Source organism: Delphinapterus leucas, chromosome 17 (genome assembly GCF_059928025.1).
Source record: "Delphinapterus leucas isolate spDelLeu-1000000601 "Yukka" chromosome 17, BTC_Dleu_Yukka2, whole genome shotgun sequence".
Classification (NCBI taxonomy): Eukaryota; Metazoa; Chordata; class Mammalia; order Artiodactyla; family Monodontidae; genus Delphinapterus; species Delphinapterus leucas.
Window position 1 is genome coordinate 727,719 of NC_143145.1, and position 22,424 is coordinate 750,142.

The 22,424-nt window shown below is 49.1% G+C and overlaps 1 protein-coding gene and 1 pseudogene across 1 annotated transcript in view; one reads left to right on the forward strand and one right to left on the reverse strand.

Moving 5' to 3' along the window:
* PARP10 (poly(ADP-ribose) polymerase family member 10) overlaps positions 1-22,424 on the forward strand; it is a 44,561-nt gene that overhangs the window by 5,426 nt on the left and 16,711 nt on the right. The gene's annotated exons all lie outside the window — the stretch shown is intronic.
* Positions 12,303-13,953, reverse strand: LOC149746891 (HIG1 domain family member 1A, mitochondrial pseudogene; annotated as a pseudogene).

The window sequence follows — 22,424 nt, forward strand, 5'->3', positions numbered from 1 at the left end:
CAGAGGACCCAGGCTGTGATGGGGCCCCGGGGGCGGGGCGCGGAGGACAGAGGGTCCAGGCTGTGATGGGGACTGGCGGCCGCAGGGCTTACATTCATCTTCATCCTAAAGGCCTTGGGAAGCCCTTGAAGGCTTTGAGAAGGGCGCGTGGGAATGGATTGGAGAGAAAGAGCGGCTGAATGGAGCGCAGTAAGGAGGCCGCCACAGTCACGCAAGCAAGCGGCGCGGGTGCCTTGGACGCAGTGGTGCGGAGGAGGTGGAGGGAAGTTCAGCGGCTACCCGGCGGCCTGGTCTTGGGCACGGGCGTGAGCAGGGACAGCCTCACAGCTGCTGGGGGCCCCGCCCAGCAGGGAGCAAGACCGAGTTTAGAGCAAAGACCGAGTCAGGTTTGGATGCGCTGCTGAGAGCGGGTGCCGTGAAGCCTCTGAGGAGTGAATTCAGGGAGGCAGTGGTTACCGCTCGGGTCCCAGGGCAGAGCCCGCTGCGTGGACTGGCAAGATACCACTTGGGGTCATCAGCTTCTAGACGGCACATGCAGCCACAGCCGTGGGTGAGGTCACCCAGCAATCAGTAAGTCATGAAAGACAATAGGCTTTAGGCCTCCTGGGCCTTGAAGAGCAGGACAAGCCTGCAGAGAACACAGGACGGAAATGCCACAGGGACACGAGGAGGAGCCCGCGGGGCTGGGCTGGCACAGCCACGGGCTGAGGAAATAGAATGGCGCCGAGAGGCCAGATGACAGGAGGACAGAGTGTGCATCGGCCTTAGGGACTTGGAAGTCGCTGGGGACTTAGGGAGGGCTGTTTGGCAGGAGCCATTGGGCCAATGCCGGGTTCCTGAGTGTGAGAAGTGAGCGGGAAGGTCACGAGGAGATGGGGGCACCACAGCTCCCAGGACGAGGGGTGCAGCTGCAGGCTCCCCAGCCCCTTCCAGCTCTGGAAGCCCGGGGACGGGCCAGATGCTATCCCCACTGCCTGGTTGCAGCTCACTGTACCTCTGCTGCCACCAGCCTCTCCTCAGAAGACCCGGCTCCCCCAGGTGCTGAGCTGCAGCCTTCTGCCGCTTTCCTTGTACTCACCCTCTTCAGGCTTCATTTGCTCTCTTTAATTTTCTCATTTTTTTTTTTTTTTTTTGCTGTTATATCACATAGACAGTGTCCTTTAGTATCCAAATCTATTAGGTTTGAGTTTGGGATTGAGAGTAGCAAAAATCTGGCGAGCAAGGGATTCATCCAAAAATTGACCCGCGTTAATTTGGATCATGCGTTTGGGGGCAGGAGTTTGGGGTGTGCACGCATGGGGCCACCCCTCGATGTCTTCTGTCCTGCTCTTCCCTCTGAGCTCCCGGCCAGTGTCACTGTGGAATGGTTCTCAGGTCCTGCTACAGGGAGGTCAGGGCTGCAGGAGTGACGGGGACCTCCACGCCTCTGCTCTGGCTTTGCATTCCCCACGGGCTCATCAGGAATCCACTGCAGACAAACCTTCAGTGTTTTCCCACTTGCTTATGCTGAGTCAGACCCCCATCTGGTCTTGGGTCACTGGCTTTTGCACCGTTTGTCCCTATTCAGATTTGCCACATTAGATTCAGCTCGGCATGCCAACTTGGCAAGGCCTTCAGGGATCTTTGCTCCTGTCTTGGCTTGGGATTCTTTGTAGGTTTAGTAAACTTGGTTTTAAAGCCACCTTCTCAAGGCACTAAGTTGCTGAAGAACAGGCACCTTCACCCTGGAGCCCTCTGTCCACACCCCGTTTTACCTCCTGTCCCCTCCTGAGGAGGGGCCAGTCTGCACGTGGCTAACGCAGTTCTAGCAACACCGGCCGTGTGATCATTTCCGTCCTGTTTAACCTCAGGGTCTGTGGGCTCACAGTCACATCCTGGTGCTGGCAAGGAGCTCCTGGGGGCATTTGCCCAGTCTGCGCTCCCACGGAGTCGGCTGGCACCCTCCAGGCACTGCTGTAGCAGTCCCAACACCCGCCGCCCCAGGCAGATGTACAGCCCCCTCCTCCTACAGGTGAGGCACCGAGACACAGCCATGCCAAGTGCCTGGGCTTTCCAGGTCCCCACGACGGGCCCATGCTTCCTGCATCTTCCCAGCTGTCAAGGTTGGGGCTTGGGGCGGGCTGCCTAGTCTCTGGCCTGCTCTTCCTGCATCCAGCCTCAGCCTTTCTGCTGCAGCCTCTCTGCACAGCTGCCAAGGGGTCTTTCTGGATCAAGGCTCCACTCAGAGGGAGGACTCGGGGTGGTGTCCCGGAGAGGACAAGGACCGCAGCACACTCTGCTCTGCATCCCAGAGCCCAGTACAGGCCCTGGAACACAGTGGGTGCTCAAGAAATGTATCAGTGCATCTTTATTCAACCTTCTCTTCTCTCTTCTGAAAGAATTCCCACCATGAAGCTGGAGAAGATGCGTTGGCTAGCGGTAGAAACAGGCCAGGTGCTAGCTGACCTTCTGAGTGTCTGAGGAGGACGTGCCTCTGGGTTTCTGAGGGGCCGGCTGTGCCCTCCCTGAGTCTGGAGGGCCGTGGGAAGGCAGCCGGCCCTGTGGGGAGCAGGGGCACCTGCTCATCTCTCTGGGGCCCTGCCAGCCAGAGTCAGGAAGAGCAGCCTCAGAGGAAAGACTGTCCAGGTCTCGGCTAGAGGCGGAATGTTCTAGGAGTGAGACCTTGGTCACCAACCCCGGGGCTCGTCCATCGCCCCTCGTGAAGGGCTCAGGGACTAGAGGCCAGGGCAGGGGCCAGGAGGGCTCTGCCAGGCTCTGGAGCCTTGGCCACGTCTCCATGTTGGTAGCAGGGCCCTCTTAGCTTTTTGAGAAGTGTTATCTGGAGGGCAGCAAGGAGGAGGAGGGCTGGTCAGCCCGAGAGAGGGGCGGGGGCTAGGAGCCAGGGCTGCTGGGCGTGTGTGGTTGGGGTCCAGGCCCCCAGGCTCCACAGGCCCCACGTCAGACCCGTGTGCCCCCTACCCTGACCCTCAGTTGATTCCTGCTCCCACTTCACACCCCAGCTTGGGAGACCCCCTCAGGGTTCCCCTTCAGCAGCATCAGAGAGGTCAGGCGTCTCGTCTCCAGCTTTGCTGTGTGGGCCGGGGCAGCCCGCATCCTCTGTTCCTTTGTCTGTCAAGTGGGGTAATAACGCTCCCTCCTCCTACTGTTGTTGTGAGGCTTAGATGAGGTAATGTGTGTAAAATAGCAAGGCAACGTCTGGCACAGAGGGAGAGCTAAATGAGTTTTCTCATCAGCCCAGAGATCTTGAAAGCCTGCCAGGTGCCGTTGCGGGGGACAGCAGGGAACAAACAAGGAACCTCTGCTCTCTCTGGCTCCATTTCTATGGCAGGAGCTGCCCAGGGCAGGGCAGGCTGGAAGCTGTTGGCGGGAACCCCAGGCTCCCCAGCCCCGTTCCTTGACTGGAGGGCATTCTCAAAGTCTGGGTGGGGGACACAGAGGGGCGTGGAGGTGGGGGGGGCCTGAGATCTGACGGGCCCGAGCCAAGGACCGCCCTGCCAGCGAGGGCTAGGGTTAGGCCAGAGGACACGTGGCCCTCTGATGCTTCAGTCTCCCCCTCTTCCACGTGGGCTTGCAATGTGCTCTCGTGGCTTCTGTAAGGACCGTACGTTTGGTCGTTTGCTCCACGGCAGCCATCGACGCCATCTCTCACTGGTGCAGGGAACACAGCAAAGGCCTGCTGCCTCAGAGCTGATGTCCCGGCGGGACCATGAGCAGTCGCCAGAGAGAAGGATGACGAGGGTGGTGGTGATGCAGGCCGTGAGGAGGCGTAATGCGGGGAAAGGGCGAGCAAGCGGAAGCCATGGCCTTCAGTACAGAGTGGTCGGAGGGCCTCCCCGACAAGGCGACACTTGGGAGGGGCCTCGAGGCGGGGGCAGGACAAGAAATTAGGATGTTGAGGGGCAGGCCTTCTAGATAGAGGGCCAGCCAGTGCAAAGGCCTTGGGCACACGAGCAGGCCTGCCGCACTTTTGAAGACCATCCAGGAGGCCTATGAGATGGAGGGGAATGAGCCACGGAGAGAGAGGTGGCAACCGAGTCAGAGAGGCAGAGGGCGGCGTGTGGGGCTCACACAGGGGTTTGGATTTTACACCCGGTGGGACGGTAAGGCTCGGAGGCTTTGGAGTGAAGGGAGGAGCTTTAACCACCAGTTCACATGATTGCATGACCTGTGACCCCAGGGCTGCAGGACACTCGTCTCTGTTGGGTCCTCGAGTCCACTCCCAGCACTCCACGGGCTCTGGGTGAACCCTGCAGGGCAAGTGCATGGGCCCTGCCTGGCCCTGCCACTGCCCTTGCCCCTCGGCTCCAGGTAGAGTCCAGACGTCCCTGCCTGCCCCCTCCCCTCTGCACCTGCAGCTCCTCAAAGCGCACGCCGGCTTCATGCCTGACGATGCCCGCCCCTCCACTGCACGCTTCCCTGGTCCTCACGTCTCCCGTGAGCCGGGCACTCTGCCACCCTGCCTCCACACCAGCCTGCCCGCCCCCAGCCCGTGCCCGCCCCTGGCTCCGGCTCTGGGTGCCTCTGTGTCAGACCCTTGCCGGCCCTGCGGCTGAGGGCAGACCTGCCTTCCCAGCTCTCAGCTCAGCCCTATCGAATAGAACTTTCACGAGGGATTTTCATTAGGAATCTCTGTGAACACAGAGGGAAGTGGCCAGGGACAGAGGGGCCTGGTTTTAGGCCTGAATCTGGAGAGCGGTGGGAGAGGGGCTGTGAGGTCACGGCAGGCTGGGCTGTCTCATCTGGGGAGTGAGTTTGTCTTGAAGGTCAGATGACCCTGAGGCTGAGAGCTGAGGTCAGGTAGGGGCCTGCACGTGGTGCTCAACACCTGGTTGTGGTGACAGACTTCCGACACTTGGGGTCCCATCTGCCCACGCTCAGGGCTGGCAGAGGGAGAGCTGCTAGAAGGGGAGCGGCTCAAGGCCAACATGCACATGCTGGGTTGGCCTGATAAGGTCACCAAGCTGCATGTCAGATACTGGGATTGGCACAGGGCATTGGCCACCCCTGTCAGCAGCCGCTCAGACCTTCCTGCCCTTGGCCCTGAGGCTGCCCTGGTCCCCATGCCTGCAAGTGAGCCCTGGGCGGGGCTCTGGGCTCTGGGTCTGGGCTCCGGTTGGATCGGGGGGCAGAGTTGCCCCCACTTCTTCCTGTGACTTTTTTTTTTTTTTGCGGTACGCGGGCGTCTCACTGCTGTGGCCTCTCCCGTTGCAGAGCACAGGCTCCGGACGCGCAGGCTCAGCGACCGTGGCTCACGGGCCCAGCTGCTCCGCGGCATGTGGGATCTTTCTGGACCGGGGCACGAACCCGCGTCCCCTGCATCGGCAGGCGGACTCTCAACCACTGCGCCACCAGGGAAACCCCCCTGTGACATATTTGGCCAGCCTTTTCTGCCTGGTCCTAGGAAAGTGTCTCTTCTCTCCTCCCTTCTTCAGCAGATCAGAAATAAAGACTTTCCCAAACCCAGTGTCCTTAGAATCTGCTGTTTGTGCCCTGGGTTTGTGACCCGAGGACTCGCTAGAGCTAAGCTCATTTGCTTGGTGGTGATGATGGACACCTGCTTGGGCTGACCAATGCTTAGACTCCCCGTGACAGTCCTCTCTTCCTAGCGTCTTGCACCACAGTGTTTAGGCTGACGTCCCGCAGTTGGGAGACTCTGACTCCAGAACCCCTCTTTGGCCAGTCTGGGTCCTTGAGCCCCAGCTTGAGGAATTTCATGCTACAATTTATGACGTAGCTGAGTACCTTCTTTGGTGCACTCTCTTAATTTGTCGTGTTACTGAAAAATCTGGTTATAGGAGGGAATCCTAAAAAAATACAGTTTGCTAAAATGCTTGTTTTGAAAATGTGAATTTGTTTCAACATGGTTGATATATTTAGGAGCAATTTGAACATAAGGCAAATTCCGTTTGTTTACGTGCAATTTTGTTTATGAGAAATGGGTGAAAACAGAAAGCAAAAACTGCACCCAGATGAATGGACCACAGCAACATAGGAACGTGCAAAACACACACACCTCAGACATCTGCCAGTGCCTCAGTTCACCGCCTCCTCTCTGTGCTGAGCCACACCTCGCCACATCCGGGTCACAACTTCCCATCCGATTTCAGACAACTCACTTCATAGTAACCCACAAGCCACGACTCTGCCCCCGCCCACTTCTATAAACTGGCTTCAGGTCTTCTTGAAGGCAAATGCCATATTTATTGTAGTATTTTTGGTATTTCTTAACCATGTAACATATGTAAAACTGTGCTATCGTTTTTATTAGGCTGTTGAGACTTCTTAGATATTTCATTGATGACGTTTTGAGTACTGTGCCTCTAGCCTCATTTTCCTCAAAAGTCTTGTGGCTTTTCTTGTGCTGGTTGGACACACCTGAGCTGCCGCTGGACTCTGGTAGTTACTGAACCTCCGAGAGCCACAGGCTCCTCATCTGTGAAGCCTCCCGAGTGTTCATTTGTCCATTCGGCACCCGAGGACTGGGGCACGTCTGTCTGTGTGCAGGTGCATGCCAAGCTCTGGGCACACGGTGTGGACGAGACCGCTGCTCCAGCACAGACGCATCGAACGAGGGCCACAAAGGCATCAGAGCAGGTGGTGGGATGGGGGATGGTGGGCAGGGTGGACTACAGGGCCTCTGAGGAGACATCGTGTCTGAGAGCTGGGATGAGGGGCAGAGCAAAGGTCCTGAGGCAGGAACCGGCAGGCCACGTAGAAGCAGAGCCAGAAGGCTGTGGGGCAGGACAGCGTGAACCAGGGGAGGGGCCGGTGGCATGCCTGGGGCCTGTCCACGGGATGTAGGCAGAGCAGGTTGGGGCAGGACAGCGTGAACCAGGGGAGGGGGCTGGTGGCACGCGTGGGGCCTGTACATGGGATGTAGGCAGAGCAGGTGGTTGGGGAGCCATGTGACAGGAGGTGTGTAAGCTCATACCCAGTGCTCTCTAGGCGTCAGCCGCCGTTTGACCCTGTGCTGAGAGCAGGGTGAGGCGGAGAGCCAGGACTGGGGAGAGTGGAGCAGGGTGCCGAGTGTGCAGGCTGGTAGCAGGGCTGCTTGGTCATGCCGAGGTCCATGAAATGTCCCTGGGAGGAAACCAGGTCACCTTGCCCTGTGACTGTCCTCCCAGCCTCAGACTGCCTCAGGATGGGCTGGGAAAGGCCCGTCAGAGGGGGCTGAGCCAGGGCGCGAAGTGGTGGGACAAGGGGCATGGAGCAGGCCCTGTGCACCTGGGGGAGGGAGGGCAGACGGGCGCGGGAGGGAAGCAGGGTGGGCTGGGAGGGGAGAAGGCTTGAGGGCTTGCCGGTTTGCACCTGGCTGGACAGGAGGAGCAGGGTGAGAGGTGTGTGGTCGGGACGCAGTGGTGGGACGGGCAGTGCCCCAAATGGTGAGGTCCCTAAGTGGGAGGCTGGTCTGGTCCATTCCCAGAGCACCTGGGCTGCGGGGAGCCTCAGTGGGCCTTGGTTTGGGAGCCTGCAGGTCAGGAGGTGAGCTCGCTGTGGGGGAAGGAGGGTGAAATCCTGCGGGGAAGTGAGCATGCAGAGCCGGAGCCGGAGCCTGCGGCACTCAGCAGCTGAGAATCAGGGGAGGGCTGGGGAGGGCTGGGTGACTGCTGAGGGCAGCACGGAAGTGGGGAGAATGAAGGAAAAGAAGACCAGCAGAGACCCGGTGGGTGGGACCTTCCAAGAAGCACGTGGAAGGGCCTGCGCCGGCAGAAGTGGCAACGGATGACGGACAGACACTTGGAGACGATGTTAGAAATGGCAAATTCAGAGGGAAGTGCGAGCAGGGCACAGTCAGCGGGGAGGTGTCTCGCCCACCGACACAGTGCGGGGGATGGAGTGCACTTCTGGGTGGCCTGGATGCTCCCTGAGGCCCCTTGAGGGAATCACCCACGGGAGGGCTAATCCTTTTTCTTCGTGTGTCACCTGTGCCTTGAGGGAGCCCTCCCATTCCCACACTACCTCCACTTTGGACTCGGGCAGTGCTGTGTGCTCTTTGACACAAAAGGCAATTCAACAGGGACTAGATTTATTGAGCACCAGTTGTGTGCCATACACCGTGCTGGGTATCCAGGTGGCCATGGTGGCACCACAAGCATTACAGAGAATTACAGTAAGTGGAGCACACAGATCGACAAACAGACAGCAACCACACAGTGGGCGAGGGCTTTGCTGGGGAAGCCGAGGCAAAGGGCATCTAGCCCTGGCTGGGGGTCAGGGGTGCGCCCCAGGGGAATGATTTCTGAAGATCTAAACCCTGGAAGGAGCCAGCCAGGTTAGAGGAATATCGGGTGGGGAAAAGGAGGGGAAGGTACAAAGACCCAGAGTCAAGGGAGTTTTGGGCAGCTGAAGTGTACAGAGCAGGGACAAGAGAGGGGGAGGCCGGGCAATCGTCAAGGCCCTGAGGCCCCATCAGACAGCCTGGACTTTATCCTGGGTGCTGGGTGCTGGGTGGAGGGGCGGGCAGTGGTTGTCACCCAAGGGGGCTGTCCATTTGCAAGTGTGTGTGGGCTTTCTCGTGTCACACGGACTGTGGGGTGTCAGTACCAAAAATGCTAAGCCCTCCTGCGCTGTGCTGGGCGGTCCAGCACCACATTTTTTCTGCGCAAACGCAGGAGTGTCTCTATTAGAAACACTGCGTCTTCAATGGGCAGCCAACAAAGAGTATTTTAGTTTCCAAACCTTCGTTTTTAATCTTGTTAATTTAAAATTTTGTTACCTTGTGGTCAGAGAGCAAAATTGTTACAATATTGTTCCACGTAGCTGCCATTCTTTCATTTCGACTGTTGGACACTCTGCCTTTCTGTGCATGTACCACAGTTTATACAACCATAATCTTGTCTGTGGACGTCTGAGTTGCTTACAGGTTTTCGCTAATACGAACAAAGACACTGTGAACATTCTTATACGTGTCCCCAGGCATACAAGTGCAAAAATTTATGTTGGGCATACCTAGGAGTAGAATTCTGGGTTGTAGAAATGTAAGTTTCCAACTTCACAAGATAATGTCAAATTGATTTGCTAATTGGCTTGCTCACCAGCAAAGCTCAAGTGATCCTGTTGCTATGTATCTTCTCCAACGCTTGATATTGTCAAAATTCTTGATTTTTTTTTCCCATTGGATGGATGGTACTGGTATCTCATTGTAGTCTTGGTTTCATTCAGCCAGTGCCAGCCACTGCTTTAGGACTAGACTTGCATCCTCTTGATAATTTATAAATTTATTTATTTTATTTTTGGCTGCGTTGGGTCTTCGTCGCTGTGCGTGGGCTTCCTCTAGTTGCAGCGAGCGGGGGCTACTCTTTGTTGCGGTGCGCCGGCTTCTCATCACGGTGGCTTCTCTTGTTGCGGAGCACGGCTTCTAGGCGCGCGGGCTTCAGTAGTTGTGGCTTGCGGGTTCTAGAGCGCAGGCTCAGTAGTTGTGGCGCACAGTCCCAGTTGTTCCGCGGCATGTGGGATCTTCCCGGACCAGGGCTCGAATCCGTGTCCCCTGCATTAGCAGGCGGACTCCCAACCACTGCACCACTGGGGAATCCCCCCTTGATAATTTCTGAGGCTAACAGGTCATCCGTCATATGTTTCATGGCCATTTGTCTTACTCTTCTGTGAGATACACACTGCAGTGTCCGTCGGGGGCTCTTCTTAGTCCACTAAATCCCCAGCCCCATCCGTAAGATGACCAAGGGCCACCCTTGGCAACCATCTGCTCAGATGTGCAGGAAATACAGCTGGCCAGCAGGGGAGCTACATCTTCTTTTTCTGAAGGAATCATGGAGCAATTTATATAGCCATCAAGGCTACATCTTTGGACCCACAGGTGACAGCTCACACGCAAGGGGATGAGATTCATGCTGGGCAGGGCTTCCAAACCTTACGCCTCACAGGAGCCATATATCTTGCGACAGTTGCATAGGTGTAGCTTCCAGCGTCTCCACAAGAGACGTGCTCTGCTTCAAGAATCACTGTCCTCCAGGAAGCCAGAGTTATGGCTTCTCTCAGGCGTTCATAGTTCATTTCTAGTTCCTGCCAGTCCACATAGTGCATCTTCCAATAGGGGCGATTGTTACCGTAAGCAGTGTTGCCTAGTTAAATTGTTGACATTCTACCTTTATCTGGTTACCAGGGGAACATAGCTAGACAATTAACCAAAGGGCAAATTCTCAAGCAGAAGAGGAAGTGTTTTTGTTATACTTTTGCCTACATTCATTTAAAAAAATCAACTCTATCAAGGTGTAATTCTCATGCAATAAAATTTACCCATTTTAAGCATACAATCTGATGAGTTTTGACAAACCTGTATACCATGTGAGCACCACTGCAACAAGGTATAGAATTCTTCTATTACCCCAAAGTTTCCCCGTGCCTTTTCCCAGCAATTCTCACCTCCCATCACTGGTCCTAATAGATTAGTCTTCTCTGGAGTAGTAATCATACAGTATATGTTCTTTTGTGTTTGCATGGTGTTTTTGAGATCCGCCCTTGTGGTTGTGTGTGTTACTAGTTTGTTCCTTTTTGATGGCTAAGTAGTATTCTGTTATGTGACTGTCACAATTAGTTTATTCCTTCACTCGTCGATGGACATTTCAGTCATTCCTATTTTTGGTAATTATGAATAAAGCTGCTATGAACACGTGTATAAATCTTTGGTTAAAAATCTAGGAGTAGAACTGCTAGATCATATGGTAAATATGTATTATAAACTACCAAATTGTTTTCCAAAGTGTTTATACCGTTTTACTTTTCCACCAGCAGTAAATGAGAGTTCCAGTTGCTCTACATCCTTGCCAGTATGTTAATGTAAATCTTTAAATTTCAGCTATTCTAGTGAATGTAGAGTGGTATCTCATTGTGGTTTTAATTTGCATGTCCTTGATGGCTAATGATTTTGAAAATAATTCATGTGCTTACTGGCCATTTCTATATCTTCTTTTATGAGGTTCCTGAAATCCTTTGCCCATTTAAAAAAATTAGGTTGCGTGTCTTCTAATTATGAAGTTGTAAAAGCACTTGTATGTCTGGATACAAATTCTTTGCCAAATATATGTATTGCAAATATTTTCTCCAAGTTGTGGCTTGTCTTTTCATTTCCTTTTTATTTATTTATTTACTTATTTATTTGGTTGCATTGGGTCTTAGTTGCAGCAAGCAGGCTCCTTATTTGGGGTTTGAGGGCTCCTTAGTTGTGGCAGACGGGCTCCTTAGTTGCAGCATGCATGTGGGATCTAGTTTCCGGACCAGCGATCGAACCTGGGCCCCCTGCATTGGGAGTGTGGGGTCTTAACCACTGCGCCACCAGGGCATTTCCTTTTGAAGAGCAAAAGGTTTTAAGTTTATCCAAAAAATTTTGTTAAATGGTCTGTGCTTTTTGTGTCCTATCTAAGAAATCTGCCTACTCTAGGGCCATGAAGATATTCACCTACATTTTCATGTAGAAGTTTTTGTAATTTTAGTTTTTACATTTAGGTCTATGATCCATTTTAAGTTAATTTTTGTGTATGACGTGAGGTAAGGGTTGAGGTTGTTCTTCTTTAATATTGATATCTAATTTTTCCATTACCATTTTTAAAAGAAATATGTGTAGGTCTATTTCTCTATTCTCTAGGTCTGTAGGTCTCTAGGTCTGTAGGTCTCTATTCTCTATTCTGTTCCACTGATCTATATGTCCACTGATCTATATGTCCCTCCTTAGGACAGTATCACACTGTCTTGATTATTATAGCCTTAGAGTGAATTTTGAAATCAGGTCTTCCAACTTTTTTCTTCTTTTTCAAAATTCTTTTGGCTTTTCTAATTCTTTTGCATTTCCATATAAATTTTTAAAAGTATTTTTCATTTACCTTTGCATTAGCACTTAAAATACACACTTCTATTTCAAAATGCCATTTAAAAATTATTCTAATATAACAGCAGCAAACTATAATTCTGCAATTACAAAAGAGCTAAACGGGGATCTATAGTTAAGTTATTCTCATGTTTACAACTATGATTCTGAAACAGATACTACTTCAAAGCAGCTGTTACCAGCTCTTTAGGTTTGGTTTAAAAACACACACATAGGGCTTCCCTGGTGGCGCAGTGGTTGGGAGTCTGCCCGCCGATGCAGGGGACACGGGTTCGTGCCCCAGTCCGGGAAGATCCCACATGCTGCGGAGCGGCTGGGCCTGTGAGCCATGGCCGCTGAGCCTGCGCGTCCGGAGCCTGTGCTCCGCAACGGGAGAGGCCACAACAGTGAGAGGCCCGTGTACTGCAAAAAAAAAAAAAAAAAAAAAAAAAAAAAAAAAAACACACACATAGTTGCTGGGAGGTTTATAATGTTGTATTCCGTGCACTGTTCTGAAAGTGTTCTTCAAGAGCCAGCCAGACCTTAAAAACAGTACTCAGTCCACAAGGCAGTGAGAAAGAGTTAAATTAAATGGGGTAAATAGGACTCCTACATTACATCAAAAGCATGTGATATTCTGCAGCAACTGGGAGCATGTTGTCCTCTTTACAACTAATTTTATCAGGAGAGTTTAAGAAGGTGGACATTGTACCACTATCAAGTGCATTTAAAAGTGACATGTTTTTGTGCTAATCTGACTCCCCTGAATGACCTATAGCTAGTGAACTAGTCACTAGGCAAATCAAGCCTGCCAGAAAGGAAGCCGGTATTCAAATTACCATGTTATTGTCCGACCCGCAGAATTTATTTTCAATGTAAATATATAACCTCAATATGAGATGTCTAACTAAAGCAAGCGCCACCAAGACCAAGACAGCATCTCCTCTTCTAAGGTTTAGGTTTTGCCCAGAATTCTCAATACATGGAATAGCCCATACCAAGAGTCACTGCTCCCACAACAAAGCCTTGGGCTGCCACGCGCATGTGAACAGACATTTTAGTATTGCCCCTGCTCTTCAATTTATATGATCCAAATGCAGCGATTGCTGCAAAACCTGCCATTGCAATGGGGACAAATGGTGCCTCTCTAGCTTTTCGGATAAGTTTAAATCCCTGATCTTCATCATATGAAGAAAGAGAAACATCTGTGTCACTTGACATAGTGATTGAAGACTAGACACCTGCACGACATCGCAGGCTCCAACCGGCTTCTCTCCATATAAATTTAAGGTGTTTGTCAATGTCTACGATAAAGCCTGCTAGGATTTTGACTGGGATTGTGTTGAACTTCTAGATCAATTTGTGAAGAATTGCCATCAGTATTGAGTCTGAGGCATGAATTTGGTACATTCCTCTGTTTATTTAGGTCTTCTAAAATTTCTCTCAGAAGTGTTTTGTAGTTTTCAGCAGACAGGCATTGCACATATTTGTTTAGTTTATCACTGTGAAGAAAAGAGTTAACACAGCAGGCCTGAGACTGCTGTCCTTAGAAAGGTCTGCTTGGAACAGAGGTAGGAGTGGCAGCTGCCCCCTCTCCCCGGGGTATGCAACCCTTAGAGATTGCCTCAGAGCCCCCTCCCAGCCAGCAGGGAGATGGACCCCTCCCTTGCTCAGTGCCTCCTGGGCGGGGCCCCTCACCCCAGGGGGTCTATATATACATTTTGTAAGCCCACCCCTCCCATGCTGCATGCATGCTATACTCTACAGCCAAAGTATAGCCCTTCCCCCTGTAGCCTCTGCCCTGCCTCCTCCTGCTGGGGTGGTGGGGGGTGACTGAAGTGTCAGCCTAGGTGGATTTTGTGGAGGTGGGAACCGGGGCATTGAGACTCTAAAGCAGTAGACAATTCTCAGATACCATCAGTAGATTTGGAACTGCATTTATTTTTTATTTTATATGCATATATTTTAGGGCTGTAGATTTACTTTCCTAATCTGTTTTCCATCGCTTATTCCTGAGCACACAATGATAATAATCGATTAATACATCGCCTTTTTGACTTTTCAAAGCCCTTTTACAGCTATCGGCATTTTCCTCACCCCGGCCTTTGCCAGTAGCCTTATCTTTTCCGAGACCAGAGGTCGAGAGAGTTCGAGTGTGAGCTAGGACTAGAGAAACTTGGACCTCCCACGCAAGGCTGGGAGGCAGAAGTTTGGCTGAATGAGTGTTAGTTCCACAGGGGGCGGGTGGGCGGGCGGGACACTTAAAACCTGCAGTTACTGAATCCCTTCTCCAGGCGGGTCCAGCTGCAGCTACAGGGGTGCGAGCCCTGCTCTGTCCTTAGGCCTTGTGGATAAGGGAGCGTGGACTATCGAAATCCTCACCTCCCTTTTTTTCTTTTCTTTTTGTTTGGATGTTTTCACAGGTCTCACTTATACCAAAGGGAAAGAATCTTCATTAAAGTCCATATTTCTTCAAAAAAAAAAAAAGAAAAAAGAAAAGTCTGCTTGGCCTTGGTTGTCATCTGGAAATTTGATTTCGGGAGAGTTCCCATAATCCTCAGAACTGATAAACTGCTAAGAATGGCTCACTGTGCCTAAGCTGTTGGTTCAAACAACATGGCTTATGCTCAGCTTCTGAGTTCCTTCTGGGAGTCTGGAATTTTGGTACCGGTAGGCAGAGGGTGCCTGTATGATCAGCCCCCTATGAGAACCTTGGGTGCTGAGTCTCTAATAGTCTTCCTTGACAGACAGCATTGCACGTGTGTGGTCCCAACTCATTGCTCAAGGAATTAAGTTCGTCCTGTGTGACTCCACAGGGAGAAGACTGTTGAGAGCTTGTGCCGGGTTTCCTTCACATTTGGCCCCCTGAGTCTATTTTCTGTGCTGATTTTGCTTTATATCCTTTCTCTGTAATAAATCGTAGCTGTAAGCAGGAGTATATGCTGAATCCCCTGAATTGTCAAACCTGGGAGTGGTCTTAGGGAGCCTCTGCCATAATCCCTAAGCATTTTTTAAAAATAATTGATTAATTAATTTTAATTTTGGGCTGTGTTGGGTCTTCATTGCTGCACACGGGCTTTCTCTAGCTGTGGCGAGTGGGAACTACTCTTCATTGCAGTGTGCAGGCTTCTCATTGCGGTGGCTTCTCTTGTTGTGGCTTCTAGGCGCGCAGACTTCAGTAGTTGTGGCACATAAGCTGAGTAGTAGTTGTGGCTTGCGGCCTTTAGAGCACGGGCTCAGTAGTTGTGGCGCACGGGCTTAGCTGCTCCGTAGCATGTGGGATCTTCCTGGGCCAGGGCTCAAACCCGTGTGCCCCGCATTGGCAGGCGGATTCTTAGCCACTGCGCCACCAGGGAAGCCCTATTTATCCATTCTAAATGTAATAGTTTGCATCTACCAACCCCAAACTCCCAGTCTATCCCTCTCCCCCACCCCCACTTGGCAACCACAAGTCTATTCTCTGTGTCCGTGAGTCTGTTTCTGTTTTGTAGATAAGTTCATTTGTGTCATATTTTAGATTCCACATATAAGTGATATCATATGGTATTTGTCGTTCTCTGTCTGACTTCACTTAGAATGATAATCTCTAGGTCCACCCATGTTGCTACAAATGACATTATTTCATTCTTTTTTATGGCTGAGTGATATTCCACTGTATAAGTGTATCACATCTTCTTTATCCATTCATCTGTCAGTGGACACATGTTGCTTCCATGTCTCGGCTATTGTGAATAGTGCTGCTATGAATGTTGGGGTGCATGTATCTTTTCTTTCTTTTTTTTTTTTTTTTTGCAGTATGTGGGCCTCTCACTGTTGTGGCCTCTCCCGTTGCGGAGCACAGGCTCCGGACGCACAGGCTCAGCAGCCATGGCTCACGGGCCTAGCTGCTCTGCGGCATGTGGGATCTTCCCAGACCGGGGCACGAACCTGCATCCCCTGCATCGGCAGGCGGACTCTCAACCACTGTGCCACCAGGGAAGCCCCTATCTTTTCGAATTAGAGTTTTCTCTGGATATATGCCCAAGAGTGGGATTGCGGGATCGTATGATAACTCTGTTTTTAGTTTTTTAAGGAACTTCCGTACTGTTTTCTATAGTCACTGCACCAATTTACAGTCCCATCAACAGTGTAGGAAGGTTCCCTATTCTCCACACCATTTCCAGCATTTATTATTTGTAGACTTTTTAATGATGGCCATTCTGACTGGTGTGAGATGATAACTCACTGTAGTTTTGATTTGCATTTCTCTAATAATTAGCAATGTCGAGCATCTTTTCCTGTGCCTGCTGGCCATCTATATGTCTTCTTTTTTTTTTGTGGTACGCAGGCCTCTCACTGTTGTGGCCTCTCCCTTTGCGCAGCGCAGGCTCTGGACGCGCAGGCTCAGCGTCCATGGCTCACGGGCCCAGCCGCTGCGTGGCATGTGGGATCATCCTGGACCGGGGCACGAACCTGTGTCCCCTGCATCGGCAGGCGGACTCTTAACCACTGCGCCACCAGGGAAGCCCTTCTCTTTTTTTTTTTTTAGAAATTTATTTTTTATTTATTTATTTATTTTTGGCTGCATTGGGTCTTCGTTGCTGTGCGTAGGCTGTCTCTAGTTGCGGCCAGCAGGAGCTACTCTTCTCTGGGGTGTGCAGGCTTCTCACTGTGGTGGCTTCTCTTGTTGCGGAGCATGGGCTTTAGGCGCACGGGCTTCAGTAGTTGTGGCACGCCAGCTCAGTAGTTGTGGCTCAAGGGCTCTAGAGCACAGGCTTAGTAGTTGCGGTGCACAGGCTTAGCTGCTCCTCGGCATGTGGGATCTTCCCGGACCGGGTCTCAAACCCGTGTCCCCTGCACTGGCAGGTGGATTCTTAATCACTGCATCACCAGGGAAGTCCCCTATATGTTCTCTTTGGATAAATGTCTATTTATATCTTCTGCCCATTTTTTGACTGGATTGTTTGAGTTGTATGAGTTGTTTCTATATTTAGGAAGTAAAGCCCTTGTCGGTCGCATCATTTGCAAATGTTTTCTCCCATGCCGTAGGTTGTCTTTTTGTTTTGTTTATGGTTTCCTATGCTGTGCAGAAGCTTATAAGTTTGACTAGGTCCCATTTGTTTATTTTTGCTTTTATTTATTTGGCCTTGGGAGACTGACCTAAGAAAACATTACTATGAGTTATGTCAGAGAACGTTTTGCCTATGTTCTCTTCTAGGAGTTTTATGGCGTCATGTCTTATATTTAAGTCTTTAAGCCATTTTGAGTTTATTTTTGTGTATGGTGTGAGGGGCTGTTCTAACTTCATTGATTTACATACAACTATCCAGCATTCCCAGCACCACTTGCTGAAGAGACTGTCTTTTTCCCATTGTATATTCTTTCCTCCTTTCTCTAAGATTAATTGACTGTAGGTGTGTGTGTTTCTTTCTGGGCTATCTATTCTGTTCCATTGATCCATACATCTGTTTTTGTCCCAGTACCACTCTGTTTTGATCACTGTTGCTTTGTAGTATGGTCTGAAGTCTGGGAGGCTTATGCCTCCTGCTTTGTTCTTTTTCCTCAGGATTGCTTTGGCAATTCTGGGTCTTTTATGGTTCCATATAAATTTTAGGATTGTTTTTTCTAGTTCTGTGAAAAACGTCATGGGTAATTTGATAGGGATCACATTAAATCTGTAGATTGCTTTGAGTAGTATGGCCATTTTAACAATATTAATTCTTCCAGTCCAAGAACATGGGATATCTTCCCATTTCTTTGAATCATCTTCAGTTTCCTTTATCAGTGATTTATAGTTCTCAGCATATAAGTCTGTCACCTCCTTGGTCAGGTTTATTCCTAAGTTTTTTTTTTATGGGATTTTTAAAGGGATTGCTTTTTTACTTTCTCTTTCTGATATTTCATTGTTAGTATAAGGAATACAATAGATTTCTGTATGTTAATCTTGTATCCTGCTACCTTGCTGAATTTGTTTATCAGTTCTAGTAGTTTTCGCGTGTAGTCTTTAGGGTTTTCTATATATAGTGTCATGTCATCTGCATATAATGACAATTTTTCCTCTTCCCTTCCAATTTGGATACGTTTTATTTCTTTTTCTTGTCTGATTGCTGTTGCTAGGACTTCTAATACTATGTTGAATAGAAGTGGTGAGAGTGGGCATCCTTGTCTTGTTCCAGATTTTTGCAGGAAGGCTTTCAGCTTTTCACCATTGAGTATTATGTTGGCTATGGGTTTGTCATAAATAGCTTTTATTATGTTGAGATATGTTCCCTGTACAGTAAGTCCCCTACATACAAACCTTCAAGTTGTGAACTTTCAAAGATGCAAACATGCATTCACATGTCCAATCACGTAAGTTAGTTCACACGTTTGGCATATTTTGTCACGCGTATGCATCCTCTACAAATGGTTGTGCTTTTGTGCACTTTACTGTACAGTACTGTATAGAGTATAGTAGTACAGTAGCTTTATTTCAAGCCCAGGCTGTCTGGAAGCAACCGTAAAAACGGCGGTGTGTAGCTGGTACTGCTAAGAAGCGCCAAGCAATAACAATGGAAACAAAAGTGAAAATAATTGAGAGGGTGGAGTGACAAGAGGAAGAAGAAGTAACTGAAGAACCGAAGAGATTCACGATGCAGGAAATGGCAAGGGCATTTTCTTTATTTGAGGAGACACTGTTAGTTTTTGAGGCACAGGACCCGAACGTAGAATGGTACACGAAGGTTGTAGCAGCCGTTCAGAATGCAATCCAGTGCTACCGTGTCATCTATGATGAGAAAAAAAGAACTACTACCCAGAAATCACTGGATCGTTTTTTCAAGAGGGTAGATAGAATTGAATCCAGCAAGGAACCAGAGGCTGTGCCATCAATGTCAGGTGTGAGTGAGATTGCAGCTTGCCTTCCATTTCCTATTGCTGACGATCCTTCGGCTCTACCATCTCCCACCTCCTCTCCCTCCTCCAGTCAGTAACTCTTCTTGCCTGTTCACTCGATGCCAGCCCCTGTATGCCAGCTGTTGTACTGTACTACTGTACTTTTCAAGGTACTGTACTGTAAGATTAAAAATGTTTTCTTTCTTTCTCCTTTCTTTATTATTATTTTTTTTTTGCGGTACGTGGGCCTCTCACTGTTGTGGCCTCTCCCGTTGCGGAGCACAGGCTCCGGACGCACAGGCTCAGCAGCCATGGCTCATGGGCCCAGCCACTCTGCGGCATGTGGGACCTTCCTGGAACAGGGCACGAACCCATATCCCCTGCATCGGCAGGCGGACTCTCAACCCCTGTGCCACCAGGGAAGCCTATTTTTGTTTGTTTTTTTATGTATTATTTGTGTGAAAAGTATTGTAAACCTATTACAGTACAGTACTATATAGCTGATTGTGTTAGTTGGGTACCTAGGCTAACTTTGTTGGACTTAACAAACAAATTGGATTTAAGAAGGCGCTCTCGGAATAGAACTCGTTCGTATGTAGGGGACTTACTGTATACCCACTTTGGTAAGAGTTTCTATCATTAATCGATGTTGAATTTTATCAGAAGCTTTTTCTGCATCTATTGAGATGATCATGTGGTTTTTGTCTTTTCTTTTGTTGATGTGGTGTATCACATTGATTGATTTGCGTATGTTGAACCATCCTTGTGACTCTGGGATGAATCTGTCTTGATCGTGGTGTATGATCCTCTTTATGTGTTGTTGGATTCGGTTTGCTAATATTTTGTTGAGAATTTTTGCATCTGTATTCATCAAAGATATTGGCCTATAATTTTCTCCTTTGGTAATGTCTTTGGTTTTAGTATCAGAGTGATGGTGGCTTCATAGAGTGACTTTGGGAATGTTCCTTCCTCTTCAATCTTAGGGAGTTTTTTTGTTTTTTGTTTTTTTTAAATTACAGATTCTATTTCACTTCTAGTGATTGGTCTGTTCAAATGATCTATTTCTTCTTGATTCAGTTTTCATGGGATGTATGCTTCTAGAAACTTGTTCATTTCTTCTAGTTTGTCCAATTTGTTGGCATATAATTGTTCATAGTATTCTCTTATGGTTTTTTGTATTTCTGCAGTATTGGTTGTTATTTCTCCTCCTTCATTTCTTATTGTGTTTGTTTGGGTCCTCTCTCTTTTCTTCTTGGTGAGCCTGGCCAGAGGTTTGTAAATTTTGTTTACCCTTTCAAAGAACCAGTTCTTGATTTTATTGATTTTTTTCTATTGTTTCTCAAATCTCTATTTTATTTGTTTCCTCTCTGATCGTTATTATTTCCTTCCTTCTGCTGACTTTAGGTTTTATTTGTTTTTGTTTTTCTAATTCTTTTAGGTGGTAGGTTACGTTGTTTATTTGAGATTTTTCCTGTTTTTTGAGGAAGGCCTATATCGCAATGAACTTCCCTCTAAGGACTGCTTTTGCTGCATCCCATAGATTTTGTATGGTTGTGTTTTCATTGTCATTTGTCTCAAGGTATTTTTAAATTTCTTCTTTGATTTCATCATTGACCCATTGGTATTTTAGTAGCATGTTGTTTAGTCTCCATGTAATCGTTTATTTCTTATTTCTCTTTCTATGGTTGATTTCTAGTTTCATGCTGTTGTGGTCAGAAGAGATGCTTGAAATAATTTCTATCCTCTTAAATTTGTTGAGGCTTGTTTTGTGTCCTAGTATGAGGAAGTATGACCATATCTTAATTAATTATATCTGCAATGACCTCATTTCCAAGTAAGGTCACATAATGAGGTACTGGAGATTGGGACTTCAACATTTGAATTTTGAGGGGACACAATTCAATTCATGACAGTGGACTCTTAAACAAATTAGAAAATTTTAGAGGTAAGCATAACCTTCTTTTTGTGTCAGTTTTGGTAGATTGTGGGTTGATGTCCTATGGTTTGGGGAAATTTTCAGGTGTTATCTCTTCAGACATTACTTCTCCATTCTTTCTCTCTTCTCCTCTGGGACTCTACATATGTGTATTTTTTACTCTTTCCCCACCTATTATACTATTTCCTCTATCCATTCTTTTTTTCCCTTTGTAAGTTTGGATATTTTCTATTGACCTTTCAGTTCACTAATCCTTTCTTCTGACTTGTCTAATTGGCTCTTAAACCCATCTATTGAATTTTTAGTTTCAGTTAATTGTATTTTTCCATTCAAGATGCTCAGTTTGATTCTTTTTATAGAATTCAGTTCTCTGGGAAATCTCCATATTATCTTCCATGTTTCTCCATTTCCCCCTGCATTTTGCTTAACATATCAATCATATTTATTTTAAAGTCCTTTTTTGCTATCTCCCATCTTTGAGTCACTTTTAGGTCTGTTTCTGTCATCTCATTTTCCCTCTTGGTTTTCAGTCATATAGTTCTGTCTTTTGAAATGCCTAGCAATTTCTAACTGACAGCTTGTGTATTGAAAGACCTAGAGGTTCCGGGTGATGTTATCTTCTTACGGATAGAGTCCGCAGATAAAGTGGGGCCAATTACGTTCAACCCTTGGGGCAGAGCTGAGGCAAGTCCGGATTGTGGCTTTGGTAAGGCTCTGTTCTTAAGGCTCCCTGATAGTTGAGAGCCTGCGGTTTCGCCAAGGCTCCTTCCCCTGGTAGGTCCTAAATGCTAATTCTTGTTTCCTCAGCACAACCTCTCTAAATCCCATAGCTGTAACTCTTCCCTCACAGCCGCAGGGTCTCCCTTCACATTTATTTTTGCATTCCAGCTCATTTGTTTAAAAGTTTAAAAGTATTTTATCTGGTAGTTTTATGTGTTAAGAGTAGGAGTCCGGATCTCGGGTCAGTCAGTCTGCCATCCTGATGAGAAGTCCTCTGAAGGCATTTAAGCAGGGACATGCCATCATCTCTTTGTCTGTGGTGCCAAGGATGGTTTGGGTCTGCTCAGAGGTGGTCATGGCCTTGACTCGAGAGAAGGGCATAGGTGAGAGAGGCACTTGGAAGATACCACCCAAAATGCCCCAGGGTCGTCATAGCAGTTGCGGTGGAGAGGAGGATTCTGAACCTGGTGCTAGAGCCCTCCCACATCCGGGAAGCTGCTGGATACCAGCGAAAAGCAGACCGGAGTTGGATGAAGGAGAGGAGAGGGCACAGGTTTCAAAGGAGGAAGTTGCTGCACAAGAGCCCGAAGGTTTGCGGGGGTGGACATGTGGGTGACCTTGTGAACTGGGTCCCGGGGGATGAGGGCCCACGGGGAGAAGAGGCCTTCTTTAGCAGTGAAGGTGGGAGTTGAGAGGTTGTGTGTGTGCGTGTGTGTGTGTGTTTGTGGTGGGTGGTTTGCATCTGGGGCGTTCTGAAAGGTCTCCAGTGCCTGACAAGCCTGAGATGAAGGAGACACTCCGGAACACAGAACGTTTGGCAGCAGACGGGCCAAGCCATGCTGCTGGCCGGGGTGCAGCATCTGGGCCCCGATGGGGAAGGGCTGCCTTGGGAGCTACAGCCCCGGGACCAGGCCTGCACCCATGCCTCCCCTCCCAAGCGCCCTCTGCTCCCCAGGCCCGGCCCTCCCTGCCGCCCCGTCACTGTGGTCCTCGCCGATTTTCCTGCCTTTATTTAAACCACTCCTGGGCTCTTCCCTGGAAAACCCCAGTGGCTCGTCACTGCCTGAGAAATAGAGTTCAGACTCGAGCTTTACATCC